The 22116-nt window shown below is 42.5% G+C and overlaps 1 long non-coding RNA gene across 1 annotated transcript; it reads left to right on the top strand.

Moving 5' to 3' along the window:
• Nucleotides 1-2469: 2469 nt before the first annotated feature.
• LOC115460294 lies at nucleotides 2470-21194 on the top strand. The gene is made up of 3 exons (XR_003940451.1): nucleotides 2470-2482; nucleotides 6399-6402; nucleotides 21100-21194. It is a non-coding gene; the product is annotated as an uncharacterized LOC115460294 (long non-coding RNA).
• Nucleotides 21195-22116: the final 922 nt, after the last annotated feature.

Genomic DNA, 22116 nt, shown 5'->3' with positions numbered 1-22116 from the left:
TATACTACTACTACTACTTACTACTACTACTTATCATTTCTATACTCTTCTAAGTTTTCCTATTCTGTATTTTATTTAATGTTTGTAAGCCACATTGTGCCTGCATGAGTGGGAAAATGTGAGATATAAGTGAACAATAAATAAATAAATAAACAGCACTAATCTGCGTCAGTTCCCAAAGAGGACCTGTTTTGCATAGGCTTCATCAGGGGATCATAAATAATACAGTGCTATATAGAGATTAAATGGAGGATTATTACTCATAATAATCCTCCATTTAATGGGAGGGAGAATAAGGCCAGGGAGGGATGTCTTCCATTCTATGGGGGTGGGAGGGCGAATTGGGACAGGGGGAATCGGGATCAGAGCAATCATTTTTTATGCAGGTCCTGGATAATATTCACCAGGCCCATATAAGTGTCTTCCATGGGTCACAGATGAATATCAGCTAGGAACTGTATAAGCTCCGGTGGCCAGAGTAATGTGAATTAGCCCCAGACATGGCCTGGCACTGACTATTTATTTATTTTATTATCTCATTTATACCCCACATTTTCCCAACAGCATCAGGCTCAATGTAGTGCAGTAAAATCAAGCTAATACAACAGAAAACCTACATAAGAAATAATGGGGAAGATGGGGAAGGGACGGAAGAAGCAGGGAAACCAGGGGAGAAAAGGGAAGGGTGGATGTGTCCAAAATTGTCGATAGATTGATGTGTATCAAGCAGAGGAGACACTTGCTGAGTCCTTTCGATAAGCTTTTCCAAATAACATGGTCGTAAGTGATTTCCTGAAATTGAGATGGTTGAGGATGGTTTTAATAGTTTTTGGCAGAAAATTCCATAGTTGTGAGCTGATGAAGGAGAAGGATGAAGCATGCGTGGTTTTGTACTTAAGTCCGTTGCAGCTTGGGTAATGAAGGTTTAGATATGAACAGGATAGTCTTAATGCATTCCTGACTATCCGAGACTAATTCTGACTGCAGTGGTCAGCATTAAAAAAAAGTGCTGACCAGTGAATATCCACAGATAGGTTCTGAGTAGTTTATTTAGTTTGGGGCCATTTTTACAAAGCCGCAGGAGGGGTAACGCATACCAAATTGGCACTACCACTGGGGTAGCACCTGCACCCAGTGGTAATTCTGAGTTTGGTGCACGCTGAATCCCACGGTAGAAAATATTTTTCTATTTTCTACCATGGGGGCGGTTCCCAGCAGTAACTGGCAGTGCAGCCACATTGGCGTACACTGCATGGTTACTGCATGGGTAGTGCTTGAGCCCTTACTGCTAGGTCAATGGCTGGTAGTAAGGGCTCAGGCTATAAATAGGCACACACTAGTTTTAATTTTTGCACATGTCCATTTCCCAACCCAGTAAAAAATGGTCTTCTTCTCAGCCATGGTAAAAAGTGGCCTGGGACCCCTTTATTTGTAAGGTTAGAACATAAGAATAGCTATATGGGGTCAGACCAATGGTCCATCTAGCCCAGTATCCTGTTTCCAACAGTGGCCAATCCAGGTCACAAATATCTGGCAGAAACCCAAAGGTTTTGTGTTACTTCACAAAATATTTGGCATTGGAGGATGTTGTTTTGTTGTCACTAAGGTTATGCTAGAATTTGAATATATATATATATATATCAAACATATAAAGGGCGAGTGACCGTACTCACTCGCAAATGCGCAGTAGAGACTTCCCTCTCTGCCCCGCCCCCGCTTCAATATGTGATGATGGGGGCGGGACAGAGAGGGAAGTCTCTACTGGCATGCTGCAGATGTCGGAACCGCTCCCCCTCCCCCGGAGTCGCCGCCGCCCCTCCATCTGGCCCGAGCACTGTGAACATACATCAGCACGCAGCAGCAGGCACATCAGCAAAGCTGCCGTCGGGCTTCCTTCTCTGCCTTTGTCCCGCCCTCGCCGACGTTACGTCACACGAGGGCGGGACACAGGCAGAGAAGGAAGCCCGCCCCGACGGCAGCTTTGCTGATGTGCCTGCTGCTGCATGCTGATGTAAGTTTACAGTGCTGCTCGGGCCGGGTGGAGGGGCGGCAGCAGTGACTCCGGGAGGGAGCTCGGAACCCCCCCCCCATTCCAAAAGTAGCCCGTTTTCACGGGCTCAACGGTTAGTATATATATATATTGAATGGCAAGCTATAAGGGGGAAAATCATAGCTCTGCTCTGTACAGTCTCAAAAAAGAAAGAAAAAAAAACCCTCGATGTTGACAGTTTAGTGTGAATCCTTCTAACATTCAACCCAATACTGAAAAACTGTGTGAAGGCATCAGTCCCAGATTTCTTGCTGATGAAGTAAGCAAAGATTAAAACGTTTATGACAAAAATTAAAAATGTAACAACACTGATTTCAGTGTTTTAAAAAATATACATTTTGTTAATAATTTTGATTTCTCTTGCATTATTTTTAAGTACAGCAAAATGATGTTAGGGTTCTTGTACTCTTCAGCCACAGATTTTAGTGGTGTGTACATTACGCTTTATTCTTATAGTCTGCAACAACCACCAGGTTCTATACAGATTACGAAAAAAGAGCAACTTGGACAAATCCTGATGCATTACAAGTAATAACACATAACAATTAACATGGACACGATCTATTAGGTATGTCATAACTAGAGATGGGCTGTCATTTGTAACAGCGTGTGAAATGTCAGTGACATAGCTCATTTCATAAAATAATGAAAATGAGCAGAAAAAATATGTTATTCATTTGCTAATAACAATGCACACTCTTTTGAAAGAGGGCATACTATTTAGAAACAGAGCACACTCTTTCTAAACCAGTGTGCCATTGCTTATGCGTGAACAATCGCACACGCATGAACACTGTGCATGCTATCAGGAAAGGAGTGCACCAGGGAGGTTTTATGACAGGAGACAGCATGATGTCAAAAAGTTAAAGCTGACTCCCTCACGCAGCCTCATATTGTATTGGCCCCAAACATTCGCAGACACTATTAAAATCAATAGCAAGCTTATGAGGTTTATGATTGTCTATGTGTAAGGGGGTTTTTTAAATTTATTTGACAGCTTTTTTATTTGTTAGAAAGCTTCCCATATGTAACCCGAAGTGGTTGGGATGAGCCTTGGTTGTGCCGCAGGTACGGGCATTCTGGAGTGGCAGACTTGTTTTTGGAACCACGGGAGGCTTGGCTTTTGTAGGGGCATGCTTTAAGCAAGGCCCTGGCTCTACCTGAACCTTGGGGCTGAGTTATGGGGACTCCCATTTCTCCAAAAACAAGTCTGCCATTCCTGAGTGCCCACACCCTCAGCGGGACCACAGCTCACCTCCCCAGGATATCCCTCCCCCCACAAGGTTAAAAAAAAGTTTGGGTTACATATGGGAAGCTTTCAAATAAATTTTTAAAACTGTCACATAAAACATAAGCAGTGATAAACCTTACAAGTTTGCTATTGTTTTCAATAGCATCTTTGAATGTTTGGGGGTCACAAAATACGTCAGCAAGCTCTGCCCACTGGCTTTAGCCCACAGAATGGGCCAGATATGCTCATGCTCTCTCCTGTCATAAAATATCCTTAGAGTGCACACTATTTCCAAGTACAGTGCCCTCTTTCAAAATACTGTACACTTAATGACTTTGCTCTCAAGACAAAAAAAAAAGCCCAACGAAAACAATCAAAATGAACATTCTCAGAAATGACACAAATGAAAATTTTCTGGTTGCCCATCCCTAGTCAAAACAAAAAAGGTTTCATACTACTGCCCTAGGGGGACCAGAAAACAACAAATGGACACTACAGGAAGGCAGTCCAGGAGACATTTTCTAGTGTGACACCTTTAGCTGCTGAGATCATACTGAGGGACCTTAGAAGCCCTCAAATACCAAGAGAAGGTAAATCAGCCTTGGTCTAGGATGGAGTTTTCCCTATACAATCAAGTTATAGTTCACATAGCTGGTATGGTCATGTTGCTGCTGAATTGTTTGCATCAACATTTTCGGGCCCTCAAAATATGAGAAGTGACAGAGGTATCCTTAGCCCTACTACAGGTCAGATGAAGCCCCTCCATTAGTGGACCTCAGGTCAACCTAGTAAAACAAGGAGGCATATTTTCAAAAACTTAGACTTACAAAGTTCCATAGGTTACTATGGAACTTTGTGAGTCTAAGAGCTAATGAGCCCCAAGGGGAACAAGTTCTTCAACCAAAGCAAAAGCAAGCAGGGGAACTCCTCTGCTTCTCCCCTCCCATCCCTCCACACTACCCTTCTCTTCTCTTTGAAGATCCTTAACCACCCACTCATAACCTTCACATTTAAGAAGGTCAGAGTACATAGACAGGCTTCTCAGAACTGACGGTTGCAACCTTCAATTTGGTACTTCTGAAAACTCAGTTTTACAGGGGTTTCAATATTTCCCCTTAAGGAATCCATTCTTTCAATCTTGACCTCCTTTAGAGGAGACTGAGACAAAAATATAACCTCTTCCAGAGGATACAATCCATTTCTGGGTTGTTTCATAGGACAAGGTCAAAGATGCTCCCTTACTACTTTCTCAGATGGGACACTGTCCTGCAAGATCCCTACATCTGGAGGCCTTTTCTATTTTGAACCTGAGCTTAGTCCTGAGAGCTCAGAGCTTCTTCCTCTCAGGCCCCAAGAAGTACTACTTTTACAAGCTGAATACAGAAGTTGGCATCATTGTGACCCTTGTCCCATTATTTTTATTTCAGATAAGCTCTTTGATCTATTAAAGGGTCCCAAAAAGACACAATGGGCTCTAAGGCATCTGTTTTTGGGAAAACTCATGGAGACAGTTGCCCCCTTAATCCCACAGTATTTTGTGTCCCCCAGTACCCATACTAGCAAAGCATATGGGTACTCTGATAGCATCAGAAAACATAGATGTGTGGGTGCATACAACCCCTTTTTGGGTGTTATTGGGGTACCTGACATTAAGCATAAATTCTAAAAGGAATAGGTCTCTGGTAATACCAGCCTTATACCCCTGTTTACTAAGCTGCGCTAGCAGCTGTGATGTGCTAATGCTGACACAGCCCATTCACTTTGAATGGGCTGTGTCAGTATTGCCTCATAATGTGTCAGAAGCAAATGTGTTCCATCTTATCCTTTAGATCCAAGCTTGGCGTAGCTACGGGTGGGCCTGGGTGGGCCCAGGCCCACCCAATTCCAGCTCTGGCCCGCCCACCCACTTTTCTTCCAGGCCCGCGCCAGCCCCAGCTCCCATTGCCGGCTGCAGCAGGGCCGCTACAAATAGAAGAAGTGCTCAGCTGACTGAGCTGAGCGCCAACGCTACGCTAACGCCGAGAAAAAATGTTAAAAAAAAAAAAGCGCGGCACTGCAGGCAGCCTCGAAGCATTGGCTGCTGGCTCTGCAGGCTCCTCCCATCTCTTACGTCACTGCCCCTGGAGTGAAGCAGAGGCAGTGATGTAAGAGACGGGAGGAGCCTGCAGAGCCAGCAGCCAATGCTTCGAGGCTGCCTGCGGTGCCGCGTTTTTTTAAAAACATTTTTCTCATCGTGTTAGCGTTGGCACTCAGCTCAGTCAGCTGAGCGCTTCTTCTTTTTATAGCGCCGGCCCTGCTGCTCTTCAGGAAAAGCAGCAGTGGCCGGCAATGGGAGCTGGGGCTGGCGGGCCTCAATCGGGTGGGCCTGAATCGGGAGAGGGAAAACAGATGGCAGGATGGGGAGAAAGAGGGAAAACAGACGGAAGGATGGCAGAGAAAGAGGGAAAACAGACGGAAGGATGGCAGAGAAAGAGGGAAAACAGAAGGATGGGGAGAGAAAGAGGGAAAACAGATGGAAGGATGGCAGAGAAAGAGGGAAAACAGAAGGATGGGGAGAGAAAGAGGGAAAATAGATGGAAGGATGGCAGAGAAAGAGGGAAAATGGAAGGATGGGGAGAGAAAGAGGGAAAACAGATGGAAGGATGGCAGAGAAAGAGAGAAAACGGAAGGATGGGGAGAGAAAGAGGGAAAACAGATGGAAGGATGGCAGAGAAAGAGAGAAAACGGAAGGATGGGGAGAGAAAATGAGGGAAACAGATGGAAGGATGGCAGAGAAAGAGGGAAAACGGAAGGATGGGGAGAGAAAGAGGGAAAACAGACGGAAGGATGGCAGAGAAAGAGGAAAAACGGAAGGATGGGGAGAGAAAGAGGGAAAACAGATGGAAGGATGGCAGAGAAAGAGAGAAAACGGAAGGATGGGGGGAGAGAGAGGGAAAACAGACGGAAGGATGGCAGAGAAAGAGGGAAAACAGATGGAAGTACATAAGTACATAAGTACATAAGTAGTGCCATACTGGGAAAGACCAAAGGTCCATCTAGCCCAGCATCCTGTCACCGACAGTGGCCAATCCAGGTCAAGGGCACCTGGCACGCTCCCCAAACGTAAAAACATTCCAGACAAGTTATACCTAAAAATGCGGAATTTTTCCAAGTCCATTTAATAGCGGTCTATGGACTTGTCCTTTAGGAATCTATCTAACCCCTTTTTAAACTCCGTCAAGCTAACCGCCCGTACCACGTTCTCCGGCAATGAATTCCAGAGTCTAATTACACGTTGGGTGAAGAAAAATTTTCTCCGATTCGTTTTAAATTTACCACACTGTAGCTTCAACTCATGCCCTCTAGTCCTAGTATTTTTGGATAGCGTGAACAGTCGCTTCACATCCACCCGATCCATTCCACTCATTATTTTATACACTTCTATCATATCTCCCCTCAGCCGTCTCTTCTCCAAGCTGAAAAGCCCTAGCCTTCTCAGCCTCTCTTCATAGGAAAGTCGTCCCATCCCCACTATCATTTTCGTCGCCCTTCGCTGTACCTTTTCCAATTCTACTATATCTTTTTTGAGATACGGAGACCAGTACTGAACACAATACTCCAGGTGCGGTCGCACCATGGAGTGATACAACGGCATTATAACATCCGCACACCTGGACTCCATACCCTTCCTAATAACACCCAACATTCTATTCGCTTTCCTAGCCGCAGCAGCACACTGAGCAGAAGGTTTCAGCGTATCATCGACGACGACACCCAGATCCCTTTCTTGATCCGTAACTCCTAACGCGGAACCTTGCAAGACGTAGCTATAATTCGGGTTCCTCTTACCCACATGCATCACTTTGCACTTGTCAACATTGAACTTCATCTGCCACTTGCACGCCCATTCTCCCAGTCTCGCAAGGTCCTCCTGTAATCGTTCACATTCCTCCTGCGACTTGACGACCCTGAATAATTTTGTGTCATCGGCGAATTTAATTACCTCACTAGTTATTCCCATCTCTAGGTCATTTATAAATACATTAAAAAGCAACGGACCCAGCACAGACCCCTGCGGGACCCCACTAACTACCCTCCTCCACTGAGAATACTGGCCACGCAATCCTACTCTCTGCTTCCTATCTTTCAACCAGTTCTTAATCCATAATAATACCCTACCTCCGATTCCATGACTCTGCAATTTCTTCAGGAGTCTTTCGTGCGGCACTTTGTCAAACGCCTTCTGAAAATCCAGATATACAATATCAACCGGCTCCCCATTGTCCACATGTTTGCTTACCCCCTCAAAAAAATGCATTAGATTGGTGAGGCAAGACTTCCCTTCACTAAATCCGTGCTGACTTTGTCTCATCAGTCCATGTTTTTGTATATGCTCTGCAATTTTATTCTTAATAATAGCCTCCACCATCTTGCCCGGCACCGACGTCAGACTCACCGGTCTATAATTTCCCGGATCTCCTCTGGAACCTTTCTTAAAAATCGGAGTAACATTGGCTACCCTCCAGTCTTCCGGTATTACACTCGATTTTAGGGACAGATTGCATATTTCTAACAGTAGCTCCGCAAGAGAAAGAGGGGAGATGGATGAAAGGATGCAGAGAGAAAGGGGAGAGACTGGAAGAATGTGGAGAGAGAAGGGACACTGAACAGAAAAGCGTAGAGAGATAGACACTGGTTAGAAGGAGGGAGAGAGACATTAGATGGAAGGATCAGGAGAGAGGGTAGATGGGTGGAAGGATGGGGAGAGAAAAAGGGAAGACACTGGATGGAAGGGTAGGGAGAAAGAGGTGACACTGGATGGAAGGATGCAGAAAGAAAGAGGGGAGACTATTGGAAGGATGGGGAGAGAGAGGGGAAACGCTGGAAGGATGGGGAGAGAAAGAGGAGAGCTGCTGCATGGAAAAGGGGAGTAGTGAAAGATTGGAGAATAAGAGGAAGGGGCATGGGGAGAACAAGGAATGTTAAATAGTAGTAGTAGTAGTAGTAGAAAAAGATGAAAAGCCATAAGTAGATGAAGGAAATTAAAGAATGGATAGTAAGAATGAATTAAATCTGAACACAGAGAGAGGCAGAAAAATATTGAAGAAAGCAAGAAAAAGGAGAGAAAAATGACACATGGCCAGGAAACCCTGGCAGAAGAGTTAAGCGAAAACGAAGGAAAGCAGAATCTAGAGACTGGGAACAACACAATGAGAAAAAGTAAATGGCCATACAACAAAGGTAAAGAAAATAATTTTATTTTTAATTTAGGATAAAGTAATATGGTGTTAATAAAGTTTCAGAGACCAATACTTCCTTAGGTCAGGAGAGGATACCGTAACAGCATTATACTGACCTGAGGCAGGAGGTTTTGGCCTCTGAAAGGTCACTGAAAAGGATTAGGCTATTAAATAAATTGTCTGAAATCGGATGCACTGAAAAGCAGCACTTTACCCGGTGTGACAAATACGTCTGAGTGTGACTAAATTTTGCTGGGGGGGGGGTTAGAGAGAAAATTTTGTGCCCACCCACTTTGGGTTCAGGCCCACCCAAAATTGGCAGTCTGGCTACGCCACTGGAAAGAACAAACTCCACAATCAAGTATTATAAAAATAAAGTGTGCATTTATTTACAATAGCAGCAAAGATAATGTTCAAAGAAGGCAAGAATATAGACACAGGAAGTCTTATCATAGAAATAGCTAAGACTAAACACACATAAATCCCTAACTAGACTCCTAAGAAAAAGAGTTGCACTGAACCCACAACACTTAAATAAAGGTACGTGGCACACATACAACCTGATGCAGAATTCTAGATGGCACCATGCTCTTCAGATGATCAGTGCAGGTCCGCTTCTCGGATGGAATATCAACACAGCAGTCCTTTGCCTCAGATAAGAGCCTCTTTTTATACAGAAATCATAGACTGCAGCTGTACTAGTGATGTGCATTCTGGCCTTGCACACATAACATTGTTGTCCACATTGTTGTGACTTCAGAGGCACCAATGTCTCACTGGCACCACATTGATGAGGTCACCTTGACAATAAGCCAGGGTTTCATAAACAATGTGCAATTTTGCCATTCCATAGCGTCTCTCCAGCTGCATGGGAAACTCCCAAGAGTCTTTGGCTGGACTGGCCATGATGTTGGTGCTGATGATAACATTGTTGTTTAGGTACACTAATGTCCTTGGCGGCATTCTTTTGTCTGTATGCAAGGTCGAGGCTCATTAAACAATAGGCTTTGCACTGAAAGACAGAATAAGCTTGAGTCTGCATGTACATTTGTTACATTTACATTTGTTACATTTGTATCCCACATTTTTCCACCTATTTGTGAAGTCAGGTTATTAATGCTGGATAGTGCCATGTATTACTATCCCAAATGTCTTTGTTATATATGTATCGCACTGAGATTTCTGTGCAGAAATTAAAGCGTATTCAAGGACAATGTGCATAACCTAATTGGTTAACAAGCCAATGAGCACTGATAATTGCCAATTAACAAGCAATTACTGACACTAATTGGTACTAATTAGAATTTACATGCTTAACTGTCTAAGCATATTCTATAATGTGTTGCAAGTAAATTAGTTACATAGTTAGAAAGGGAGTGTGGCCATGGGCATGGAATGGGCAGCTCATGGGCATTTCTAAAATCTATGCGCGTTGTTATAGACTACACCAGGTCTGTGCCTAACTTAGATGTCTGCATTTATACCAGGATTTACTTGGTATAACGACCTGCAACTAAAGTCACATGGACCAGCGCTTGGTGGAGTCTATAAACCGCATGAAAATTTAGGCTTATTCTATAAAGTACACCTAAATTAAGGCGTACTTTATAGAATGCACTTAGGCGAATTTCATCTCAGCGCCAAATTATTAGGCGTGATATATAGAATCTAGTCCATAGTGCTTCATAGTGCCTTGTTTTGCTCCTACAGATGTGTATGTTACTAAAATAACTGGCGTACATGTGCATATTCCAGCACATACACATGTATGTTCTTCAAATACCGACATACACGTTTATGTTGCCATGTGGACCCCATTGACAGTTTAGACTTTTATGCTTGTAAAATGGATGCTTCCACTGTGCACAACTGGCGCATACACATTCATTCCTGCAGGTATTTTAGAACAGACTCTATGCCAGCAAATCCTGTTCTAGAATTCTAGAAGAACTGACACATCCCAACCAGGACATCTCAGTTCTGATTTAGACATTTTGGGGTCAATATTCAAAGCTTGTGCAGGGTTATCCATTGATAATCACTAGCACTTAACTGAAGTAGCACAGACTGCTAAAGTGAAAGCTGGCTATTTTGTGGGCGGTCTGGAGGCGGAGTCAGCATTTACATAGTTAAGTGCCAATATTCGGCACTTAACCTCTTAAGTTAATTGGCCAAATCGACCTGCATAAAATTCAGTCCTATCTTTTTTTGTGTAGGCGGTTAATTTAAATATCGTACTTAGGGGCCCTATTACTAAGTGGGGGTAGGGCTACCACACAGGAAGTGCACACTGAATCGGCACTAACACAGGGCACCCTGAGGTATCCCATGGTACTTCTGAGATCAACGTGCACCGATTCCAGCACTAGAAAATAGAAATTTATTTTCTAGTGCTGGGAAAGAGAGTGAGTGTGCCCTGTGGTAATCGGCCAGCACGTGGCCATTGCTGCACACTGTCCAATTACCACACGGATTAGTGGATGAGTCCTTACCGCCTCCTAAATAGGTGATGGTAAAGGCTCATGCAGGAATGGCCACGCGCTAAACAGGAAATTAGTGTGTGGCCATTAATGGCACAAAAAGAAATTCAGTCATTTTAGAGCCATGCTAGAGAGTGGCCAGAGCGCACAGGAAACCCACACGCTATTTGCAGCATCAGGCACTTTTTAGTGCAGCTTAGTAAAAGGACCCCTTAACCACATAAGAAATAGCTGTCTGCATAAACCTGAATCTTGAACGCTGGTGCCTGGCTGCGGCCTGGCATTGAATGTCGGTGAATAACGTTGGCAGCAGCTAAAAAAAACACTCACCACTACTAGCTAAATATGTACTACTTTATATAAAATGTGCCTCTTTATGATTTCTATTTCCTTTACATATTTAATTGGCTTTTTTTTCATATAGTCTGTGTTTTTTTATCTTGGATTGTTGCAGTGAAAAATATTTTAAAAATAATTTCCATGTTGGAAATTATACTTTGTGTTCAGTAAACAGAAAGCTAACAATTAATTCACCTTTACAAACATTTTAGTGTTAAGAAGCTCTTTGGATTCAAGTGGGTATTTCCATTGGCTCCACTGAGGTATTTCGAGGAGTGATTTACAACAGAATTTTTATGCCCAAGGTTCACTGTAACCACATAACAGACTGCTACTTCGAAGTATTTACTGCACTACAGAAGGCAGGAAATCCATCAGTATTTACGCAACCCTGCCTTCTTACAAAATCAGATGACTGAGCTATGCTTCAAACTCCTCCAGGGGGCTGTTATCACAAGCAATCAATATCCTAATGCAGATCTGGAGAGAGGACAGGTTCTTCCGGAGAAGAGGGGTTGGGATGCCAAATAATTGTCATTATCACAAGTTTAAGAACTGAGACAGGCTGGAAAGTGAAATAGATTGTTCTTATTGATTCCTAGAAAATTTCTATAAACTCACTCCTTACTGTACCCACGCCCTCCCATTCAAAGTATATATTTGAGCCATAATATGGGGGAGATGTGCTGTGTGATAATACACTGCTGCATTATGGATGTCTGTACTCTATGAATGTGCTACCAGGGGTGGTGTTGCCTTCTTTCTTTTTACCCACTGTAAGACAATTCTTTTCTGGGGTTGGGATTTCAAAGTGCATGCATATGTGAGGGCCTCATTATGTCTGCTGATCTGACGCAACATTTGAACTTCCTGCTTGCTAATGGAATATTCACTGAACAGCATGGAAACAACTTGCTCACCCCAATTCCAAAAGACACCAAGAAAAAAAGCAATGATCTCACCAACTATCGACCGATTGCATCAATTCCACTATTTGTAAAATTATTGGAGAGCATGGTGAACAAACAACTCAACGAATATCTGAACCAGTTCAATATTTTGCATGAATCACAGTTGGGATTCCGCCTGCAGCAAAGCACCGAAACTGTGCTAGTAACACTCTTGTCCAACTTCAAAAAGGAAATAGCTGTAGGAAAAAGCATTCTACTTTTACAATTTGACATGTCGAGTGCTTTTGACATGGTGGACCATACAATCCTGCTACAGCTACTCGATTACTTTGGAGCCAGTGGAAACGTCATTGCATGGATGAAAGGTTTTTTAACATCATGAACCTACCAAGTTAAATCCACCATAAGTGTATCGCCTCCATGGTCAGCAGACTGTGGTGTGCCTCAGGGCTCACTCAGGGCTCACCTCTTTCACCAACACTCTTCAACATCATAATGACTCCTCTGACAAAAGCTCTTTCAAATCTTGGTCTCAACCCATTCATCTACGTGGATGACATCACAATCTATATCCCTTTCAGAAAGGAGTTAAGCGAAATACACAGTGAAATCAGACTGGGTGTCATTGCCTTTCCATAACAAGTACAAACCGCCCACCTTAATCACTCCTGAGCTTGCTTTGCCAATCTCTGAGACTCTAAAAATCCTAGCAGTAATAGTAGATAGAAACTTAGCACTGGAGCAACAAACAAACTTTACCACCAAGAAAGCATTCTTCGCTCTTTGGAAACTGAAACGTATAAAGCCTTATTTCCCTAGAGATGTATTTCGCAATCTGGTTCAAACACTAGTATTAAGCCACCTTGATTATTGCAAATGAAATCTATGCAGGGTGCAAAGAAATGCTTCAAACAAAATTACAAACTGCTCAGAATACTACGGCACGGCTGATCTATGGAACATCGAGGTTCGAAAGTTCAAGGCCACTACGTGAGAAACTACATTGGCTACCCGTTAAAAACCGGATCACTTTTAAAGTTTGCACCCTGGTGCATAAAATGCTCTATGGAGAAGCTCCAGCTTATATGAATAACCTTATCAACTTACCACCTAGGAACTCTGACAGATCATCTCGTTCGTACTTAACTCTCCATTACCCTACATGTTCTGGCCTCAGGTATAAAGCCACTTACGCATCCACCTTCCCCTATGTTGGTGCTCATTTGTGGAATGGATTACCTAAATCTGTAAAAACTACTCCCGATCATCTGACCTTCAGAAAAGCACTCAAGACCACCTTATTTGGAATAGCTTATGCTAAAGTCCTGCGGTTGCATCCCTAACTGTTGAACTGTACCTATCTTAATGGCATCCTCCACTTTCTTACCCCTTCCCCTTCTCTGTAATTACTTACTGATCACTCCTACTTCATGTACTTGATTGTTTATGCCAAATTAATGTATGCCTTTTCAGCCCTTTACTGTTGTAAGCCACATTGGGCCTGCCCGCGGGTGGGAAAATGTGGGATATAAATGCTATAAATAAATAAATAAAGAGGCTCTAATCCACTTGAGCTAATAAATAACTTAGTATTAGCCTTACCAACTTCTTGAGTTTTCTTTTCCTGCTTAGAGTAAACCCAGTAAAACCACAGCAAGCAGCAATGCCCCAAAACCTAGTGGGCATTGTTGCTTGCTGTGGGACTCATGCAAATTCTGCAGGTAGCTAATTGAGTGGGACTACCACAGAGCTTCAACAGACCAGCAGTGAGACAAATTAATTGCATGCATTGCAGATACAGTTCCTCTGGGACCAAAGTTGAGTTACACCCTACCTGACAGTAAGAACAGACATGCAGGGACTTCAAAAAAAGAAAAATCCCTACCACTAACCTGACATAACTTGTACAAATTTTACTTAGTGACTGGGAGTGAATTGAATCTGGGACCAGTCAGCCCAGAAAGAGTTACAGGCCAAGCAAGGCTCTGAAAAAGTTGTTTCCACTTTCCAGCACAGACATGTGCATAGAGATACCACATGACTGAGAAGTTTCTTACCCTAAGTTAAAGACTTATCCACCATTGGAGCACTTGTGGAACTGCCTAAGAGAACTAAAATCTCAAAAATCTCGCAGTAGTTACCAGATGGACAATGTGCACACCTTACCTTGTAGAGTGTTTGATTGTTTGTTTTTCCTGTTTTGAACAATTTCACCTTTTGGCTATTCTTTTGGCCTGGGGAAAATTTGGCCTGGGACTGCACTGCAGTCTTATCCCAGTACTTCAAGGCAGGAGGTTCCCTGTGCTTACAACCACTACGAATGCTTTATGTACATATCTGCTTAATGTTTAACCTGATAGTTTAATTTTTTGTAAATACCATTAAATGTTAACAATACTTGCATTCATTGTAGTTGTGGTACTTTTACTTTTTACTCAAAAAAGTATTATATTAGGCAATAACTTTTTTACTTAAGTAAATTTTAGGGAGTCTTTTACTAAGCCACGGTAACATTTTTAGCTCGCGGTAGAAATCAGCTGGCAGTAAAGGCATCTCAGCGTTTACCACCAGCAGATTTCTTCCGCGAGCTAAAAACACTACCGTGGCTTAGTAAAAGACCCCCTTGTGTTTTTCACTGTGTTTTACTTAAGTATTAAATTATACATTTATTTTTACTTTTACTTAAGTACTTTGACCTTAGACTTTGAACAACATTGGCTGTGGGCATGGGATATTCTGCACTGAAGTTGTTCACCTCGTTTTTATAGGTTAGGGTACAGAGAATTGTCATGGGAGAATTGAGCTCATCACCACGTGGAATGCCCCAAGGGTCTGTTTTGCTCTTTTTTGTTAAATTAATGTATGGTCTCACTATGTGAAATCCTAAGATTAGCAGGAGAAGTACAATATTATCTGTTTGCTGATTATCTGCCAATTATATTCCCAATTGTGAAGAGCAGAGTGGTGGAAGAACTGGACAGAACAAATCTCTTTCTTAGAAATATAGGGATCAATATCAAAGCGATTTAAACAGCATGGAGAGGTATATAAGATATGCTAGCCTTCGTCTAACTGAGTTGCCCCAGGCGTCACCCCAAGGAGCTTACCCAAGTGTGAGCTCACCCAAGTGTGAGCTCCTTATTCATGTGCCTATGGTGCATACCATGGCACAAAATGCCACAGTAGGCTTGAAGTTAAGGCCCTTAGAGGCTGACAGCAGTACCAGGAAGCTGGGTCAAGAGGGCAGAGTCTACTAACAGGCAGCAATATGCAGCAATCACAAAGGCACGAAAACAGCCTCTGCAAAAGAGCACATAGCAAGCAGTAAGTACAGCACAGTGCAGGCAGAGATTAATTCAGTCTCTGCTGACCATAGATGGTTATACTTCTGAGTGATGGATGGTTTCATGGATACCATCTATCTCTGCTGGTAATTGAAAGGGTATAAGTGAAAGAGTTTTTATGCAAAAGGATTTTCTCCTGTAGAAAAATAGTCGAGGATATGAAGCTTTCATGAGATATCACTTGGTATGTAACCCAGGTGTCACTAATTGCCCTAGCAAAAGGAAATTTTTTTTGTGCTGCTCATTCAGGGCCCTCCTAGCAGCATAGATGTATATGCCCCTAGAAATTTTCTAGCTGGGTACCCACAGGGGAGGAGGGGAGAGGCAATGTCTCAAAACTAGCTGATTTAGCACATAACATAGTAGTATTGAACCTTACTCCTAAGCCAGAGTAAGTATGTGTAATAAGATCTCAGTCTTTCAGATTTACTGCCAAGGATCACTAGAACTTGCATCATGCTACAGCGATCTTCCTTCTGGAGATCATAGGGTGCAATATGTATAAGCAACCTCTCCAGGTGTGCCTGGAAATTGCTTGAGGCATTCAATGCAATGGGAAATATTTCTGTGCATTTCTGCCACATTCTTGTGGTCTCTGATTACATTGCTTGGTACCTGAGGATCTTCTCTCTCTCCACACAATGGACAGAATAAACACTTCACACTGACACCTCCATTATCAATGTTGTTCTTATGTTTTTTCTCCTTTACCACCATGTGCGGTTTCCTTGCATCAAGCTTCTTATCAGTGTTGTTCAAAGTACTAGATCAAAGTACTTCAGTAAAAATAAATGTATATTTTAATACTTGAGTAAAAAGTATAATGAAGAATATATAAAAAAATTACTTAAGTGAAAGTAAAAATGTTGTTACCTAATATAATACTTTTTGAGTAAAAAGTAAAAGTTTTGCAACTACAATGAATGCAACTATTATTACCATTTTTATCCAAATAACTTTATTGCTCTACAATTCAATCCACTTTGCTTTTAGTAAAACTACATTTTTGAAAATGACTTGTCACTCAATGAACTGATGCAAGAACATTAAATGTGTGGGGACCTTTCAGTCTTAAGACCAGACATGCAAACCTCCTCTCTAAAGACTATCAATCCAGTGGACAGTTACCTCAATATAAAATTTTCCATACGATGACAAGTGTTGTGGTAGAGACATTTGTCTGGCACCAAGAATTGCAACTAACTTCAGCTTCATCTCCACTTCAAAGTGACCCAGTGCATCACTGTTCAGTTTGATTGAAGACCAGTAACCAATTCAACACAGACAAGGAAACTCTACTATTCTCATAGGCTATATTCATTGATCAGCAAAGCTTTAGATGAGATGATCTACTGTTTGCCTGACAAGATTTGCAATACCAAAATCCTGTTCCATTTTTCTGTTTCATTTGGTTTACCAAGGAATCATCGTTTAGGTTTTGTTTACACTTTTACTTTTTCCTTTTAACTGCATGCTTCAGATGTAACTGAGTAAAAAGTAGTAAAAATTGGTGAAATTATTACTTCAGTAAAAGTAACAAATGTTAACCTGTACTTCTTTACAAGTAAAAGTGACAAAACATTTATTTACATTTACTTATTTACTATTCAACACTGCTTCTTATCAGTTGGAATGACAATATCTCAGGTGGTCACAACCTCTTTGTTTTCCATAATTATGATTCCAGTGCAGTGATGTTGTAATGTTTGAAAAGTTTCCAGTGATGAGGAATGCCAACTTAGTGTGCCTTTCTGCATATACATTTTCTCCTGTCAGAATATTGTAGCCAGCTTGAAGATGAGTAATTGTTTATAGCTCTTTCTTAAAGAATCTATATATATATATATGTTTTTATTGTGACCCCAATCTCAAGAGTTCAAACTCACCCTACTGTACCCAAAAGTATTACCTCAGATAAGTTTAAACTAAAACGAGAAATAAGATGTACAGATATTAAATTAACCCCATACCTCAAATCCTAATAAATAGAGTAGGAAATGTTCTAAAAAAATTTAAACTCAGAGATGTAAATGAGTTAAACAATAAGAAAAGTATATAAACTTTTTATGTATTTATCTCCCTTTCTCCTCTACTTCTGTAAAATTACTTTCAAAGGTTTTTTTTCTTTATTCTTCTAACACTCTTAAATTATGATGGCAACCAGTGGCATTCCTAGGAGGGGCTGACACCCGGGGTGGATCGCAGCGCCCCCCCCCCCGGATGCAGCGCGAGACACCCCCGTGAAAGAACCCCCCCGGGTGCACGCTGCTGGGGGGTGCCACGCACGCCTGTCCTCCATTCGTTCCATGCTTCTTCTCACCCCCAGCATCGTGCACCCGGGGCGGACCGCACCCACCGCCCCCCCTAGGAACACCACTGATGGCAACTTAGCTGAGATCTTCTAGCTTTCTTGTATTAATCTTCTTTCTTGGCTTTTCTTTTAGTTGGGTACCATCACTTCCTGTTTATTTAGACTTGATAGTAGATCTGATCCAGACACCTACTACACTATCTCAAAGAACTCAAAGGGAGAGAACCTATTCCCTATTTATGAACTTGTGTGAAACTTCTTATACTAGCAACTCCAATAAAATAAATTTATAATTAAGAGTCCCTACGTTATAGCCCACCCTCAATTAATTCTTTCAAAATGAATTTTGTTGGTACTTTAATAGTTAAATAAAGATATGGGACCAACTTTTAATTCATTACTTATTAATTTTTTTTTAATTTGTATACCAGGTACCAAACTTAACAGTTACCAGGCACTAAAAATGTAATTCAGAGATCCCTTAATCAGTGGCATAGCTACTATGGGGCCATGGGGGCCTGGGCCCCTGTAGATTTGACCCTGGACCCCCCTGCCAATGAACCTCTCAACCCCCCTCCCGCCACTAACCCGCCATCAACCCGCCGTCGCCGTCTGCTACCTTTGCTGGCTGGGGACCCCAACCCCCGCCAGCCGAAGTCTTCTTCCTTCATTTTGTTTCTGAGTCTGACATCCTGCACGTACAACATGCAGGACATCAGACTCACAGAAACAGAATGAAGCCCTGCAGATCACAAGGCTTCATTCTGTTTCTGTGAGTCTGACATCCTGCACGTTGTACGTGCAGGACGTCAGACTCAGAAACAAAATGAAGGAAGAAGACTTCGGCTGGCGGGGATTGAGGTCCCCCGCCAGCAAAGGTAGCAGATGGCGACTGCGGGTTGGCGGTGGGAGGGGGATTGAGAGGGTCATCGGCAAGGGGGGTCAAAGTTGTTGTTGGTGGTGCTGGTGGCGGGAGGGGGTGGCGGCAATGGCGGCGGGGGTGGCGGCAGCGCCGGGGGGGCTAAAATGTGCCCCGTCACCTAAGGCTCTGGACCTCCTCCCACCGAAGTCTGGCTACGCCCCTGCCCTTAATTCCCTCTGAAATTTTAAAGGCACATCAATACTCATATATGTGCTTCAATTTAATTACTTTAAAAGTAAGTAATTTTTCTCTTAGAGAAGATCAGCAGACTTCAATATTAATAAACTGAGTCAACTGTTCAATTAAAACATCTCTGTGCTCTGGTTATATTCTGAATGGGTGTATGGATTTTAAATCACACCAGTTTCAAATAAATATTTTTCTTAGTCTGAGCCTTCAAATACTGAGTTATAGTAACACAGTAATAATTTATACTCAGTAAGCTACCTCAAGCTCAGTCTCTCACTCACACATCTCAGAGCCAAAATCAACCATGGGGCTCTTTTAAGTTAACTATAACCAGTCTTCACGCAGACACACAAATTCAAGTCTCAAATTACAATTTTTCTAAATTTTTAAGCAATTTTTTAAACTTTCTGGATGGACTCTCTCAGTAAATCCAGTAAATCAATACCCACCCAACTGACAAAAACAACTGTTTAGAACACTTCATATGTCATTCTCAGTTTCGAGCTGAAAGCCATGAGCCCCTGCATCAAAACAGTTCAAAACGTTTTACAATCATACAATTTCTACACAAATTAAAATAAAGATATTTTCCATACCTTTCTCTTCTTTGAAACTTGAAAATTGTTATTTAATTCTCAGCATGCACCCACTGCGCGGGACGCGCTGAGAGGGAAGCAACGCGAGAGGAGACGAAGATGAACCTGCATGCTGCATGCCTGCCTCACTGCTGCCTTCACTTCCGGACTGGTTCGCCACGACTTGGGGAGGGCAGGGGAGAGAGGGGACATGCTGGACAGGGAGGTGAGGGGAGGGGAGAGAGAATCGCTGGACAGTGAGGGCAGGGGAGGGGAGAGAGAATCACTGGACAGGGAGGGGAGGGAAGAGAGAATCACGGGAGCAGGAACGAGCGGGAGTGGGACCTAAGGAAAAAGGTGCCAGTACGCCATACCAGCGCGTACCGGCACAAAAAAAGCACTGGGTCTAGGAAACTGCTACGGGACCTGAAAACTCTGGGGCGTGAGTACCTCCTGCGGTGCTTCCCATCTTCCTCCAACATGTAAGCCACCTGTGCATTTAGTGCTTCCAGTTCCCCACACTACAGGTGCAATGCAGTGACACCAGAGCTCACCTCTTCCTACCAACCTGGTGAAACACAGCAGCAACAAGCACTCTCTGACTCAGTACAAACTCTCCTGCCACACTCTCTAGCTACTCACTTTCCAAGCAACAAACGACAGTCTTCACAAACACGCTGCAGCAGCACACAGGACAAAGAGACAAACAGAGACTACAAACAGGTAAGGGAATGAAATATGAACTTGAGGACAGTGAATGGAGAGGGATAGGGGGAGGGGATAGGGGAGATAGTGGAAGGAGTAGTGGTGTCTGAGTTTGGGGGCTAGAAGGGGTAGGGAAAGATGAAAAGGTAAAACACAAATGAGGCAGGTGAGGGTGAAAATGTTCCGACTACGGCACATAGACAAAGGTAACAGGTACTCAACAAACTCTCAGCTTTCTCTCCAAACAACAATTCAGCTTTCTCTCCCAACAACGAACTCGCCACTCTCCAACTCCACAAAATCACTAATGGGTCTAAAGACGACTTCCCCCTTACCCTGGTTGCTTTTATTTCAGGTTTAACTAAGGACGCCCATGTTCCTGCCCATGCAAAACCATTTTGCTAGCCGTTATACATTGGAGGCGCCCATCTCGTAATGCCGCCCCTAACACACATCCTGTGGGGACAACCATAGATGGGTGTCCTCGTGCTGAGGACATCTTTACAGCCCTGTTTCGTTTATTGGATTTGGACAACCTTCTTTCACAGGGACACCATGTGCCTTTTGTGTCGCTGTTTGGACACCCTTCTCTTTCGAAAATGAGCCTGAAGGTGGATGGCCAGTGTATGTAGACATAAGTCCTTGATGAATTCAGCAGCACAGCTGTGCCAAAAAGTAATTTTCTTGTGTAGAAAGCTGGTTTCTGTTGTATTCAGGCCACAGGCTGTAGAATCCATAACAGCTCAGCAAAAGATGGTTCAGGCTATAAACAGGCCTCCGTCCAGCAAAGGTGAGATAGTGGGAAAATATCCCTACAATACAGTTGGGTACAGTAGTTTTTTGGTGGGTTTTGGAGGGCTCCCCATTCAATATAAAGGAGGTAACAGTGAAATGTGAACCTGGGAGCTTTTAAGTGAAGTCCACTACAGTGTCCTCTAGGGTGTCCTACTACTCTGTTGGGATGTCTGTGTGGCCAGTCTACTAAAAATGCTGCCCCTCCCCCCCAATATCTCAATGGCTTGTTTTTGTGAGTTTCTCCCTTGGCTTTTTTTTCCCCAAAAAAATGGTCCTAAAGGATAAATGCACTGAGCAAAAAAACATATAGCAAATGGTCATTTTTGAAACAAAAAGTTGGATGTTTTTCTGGTTTGAAAATGTCCATGTTCAGTAGTGGATTTTTGGATGTTTTCCACAAAACATCCAAAATCCGATTTAGATGTCATATCAAAAATGCCCCTCTTGATCTTCAATTGAATTTCAACATTTTGGAAGTCATAAAATGCATGCCCCTATTGCACATTCTCACAAGTTTGGAAATCAAAATAATATACTGATGTTAATATTTTTCAGAAAAATAATTTATTTTCATGCTCTTGTGTCTGAAGGTTTTTATATAAGTTTTGCAAGAAAAAGAAACATCAAAACAATGTTGTTGCCTTGAACTTTCTTCCATATATTATTATTCTTGAAGATCATGGCTGTCAAGACTGTCAAAACAAACAATACACAAAAAAGTGAAAAAAATGTCCAAGCAATAGTTTTGTGTCAAGTTCCCTCCTAACAAGCAACTGATTAAGCAAGATGACAACCATTTTGATTTTGCTGTACTAAGATCTGAGCACGTCATCTTTCAAACCTACAATATAAAGGGGAAATAATGACACATTCACCCCTCATTATGTACTAGAATGCCCATCACAAATGACAAGGTTTAAGAGTTTGAAATTTTCAAGGTGTAATACACAGTTCATTCCTTTTCCAGATAGGAAAAGTGTACTCCATGATAGGGATATGCAAAAAGCAAATGTTTTGGCTCACCTTCAGTTTTGGCTTTTTTGCC

This window comes from Microcaecilia unicolor, chromosome 1 (genome assembly GCF_901765095.1).
Source record: "Microcaecilia unicolor chromosome 1, aMicUni1.1, whole genome shotgun sequence".
NCBI lineage: Eukaryota > Metazoa > Chordata > Amphibia > Gymnophiona > Siphonopidae > Microcaecilia > Microcaecilia unicolor.
Note: the sequence above shows the minus strand (reverse complement) of the source record. Positions and strands in the feature narration are given on the sequence as shown.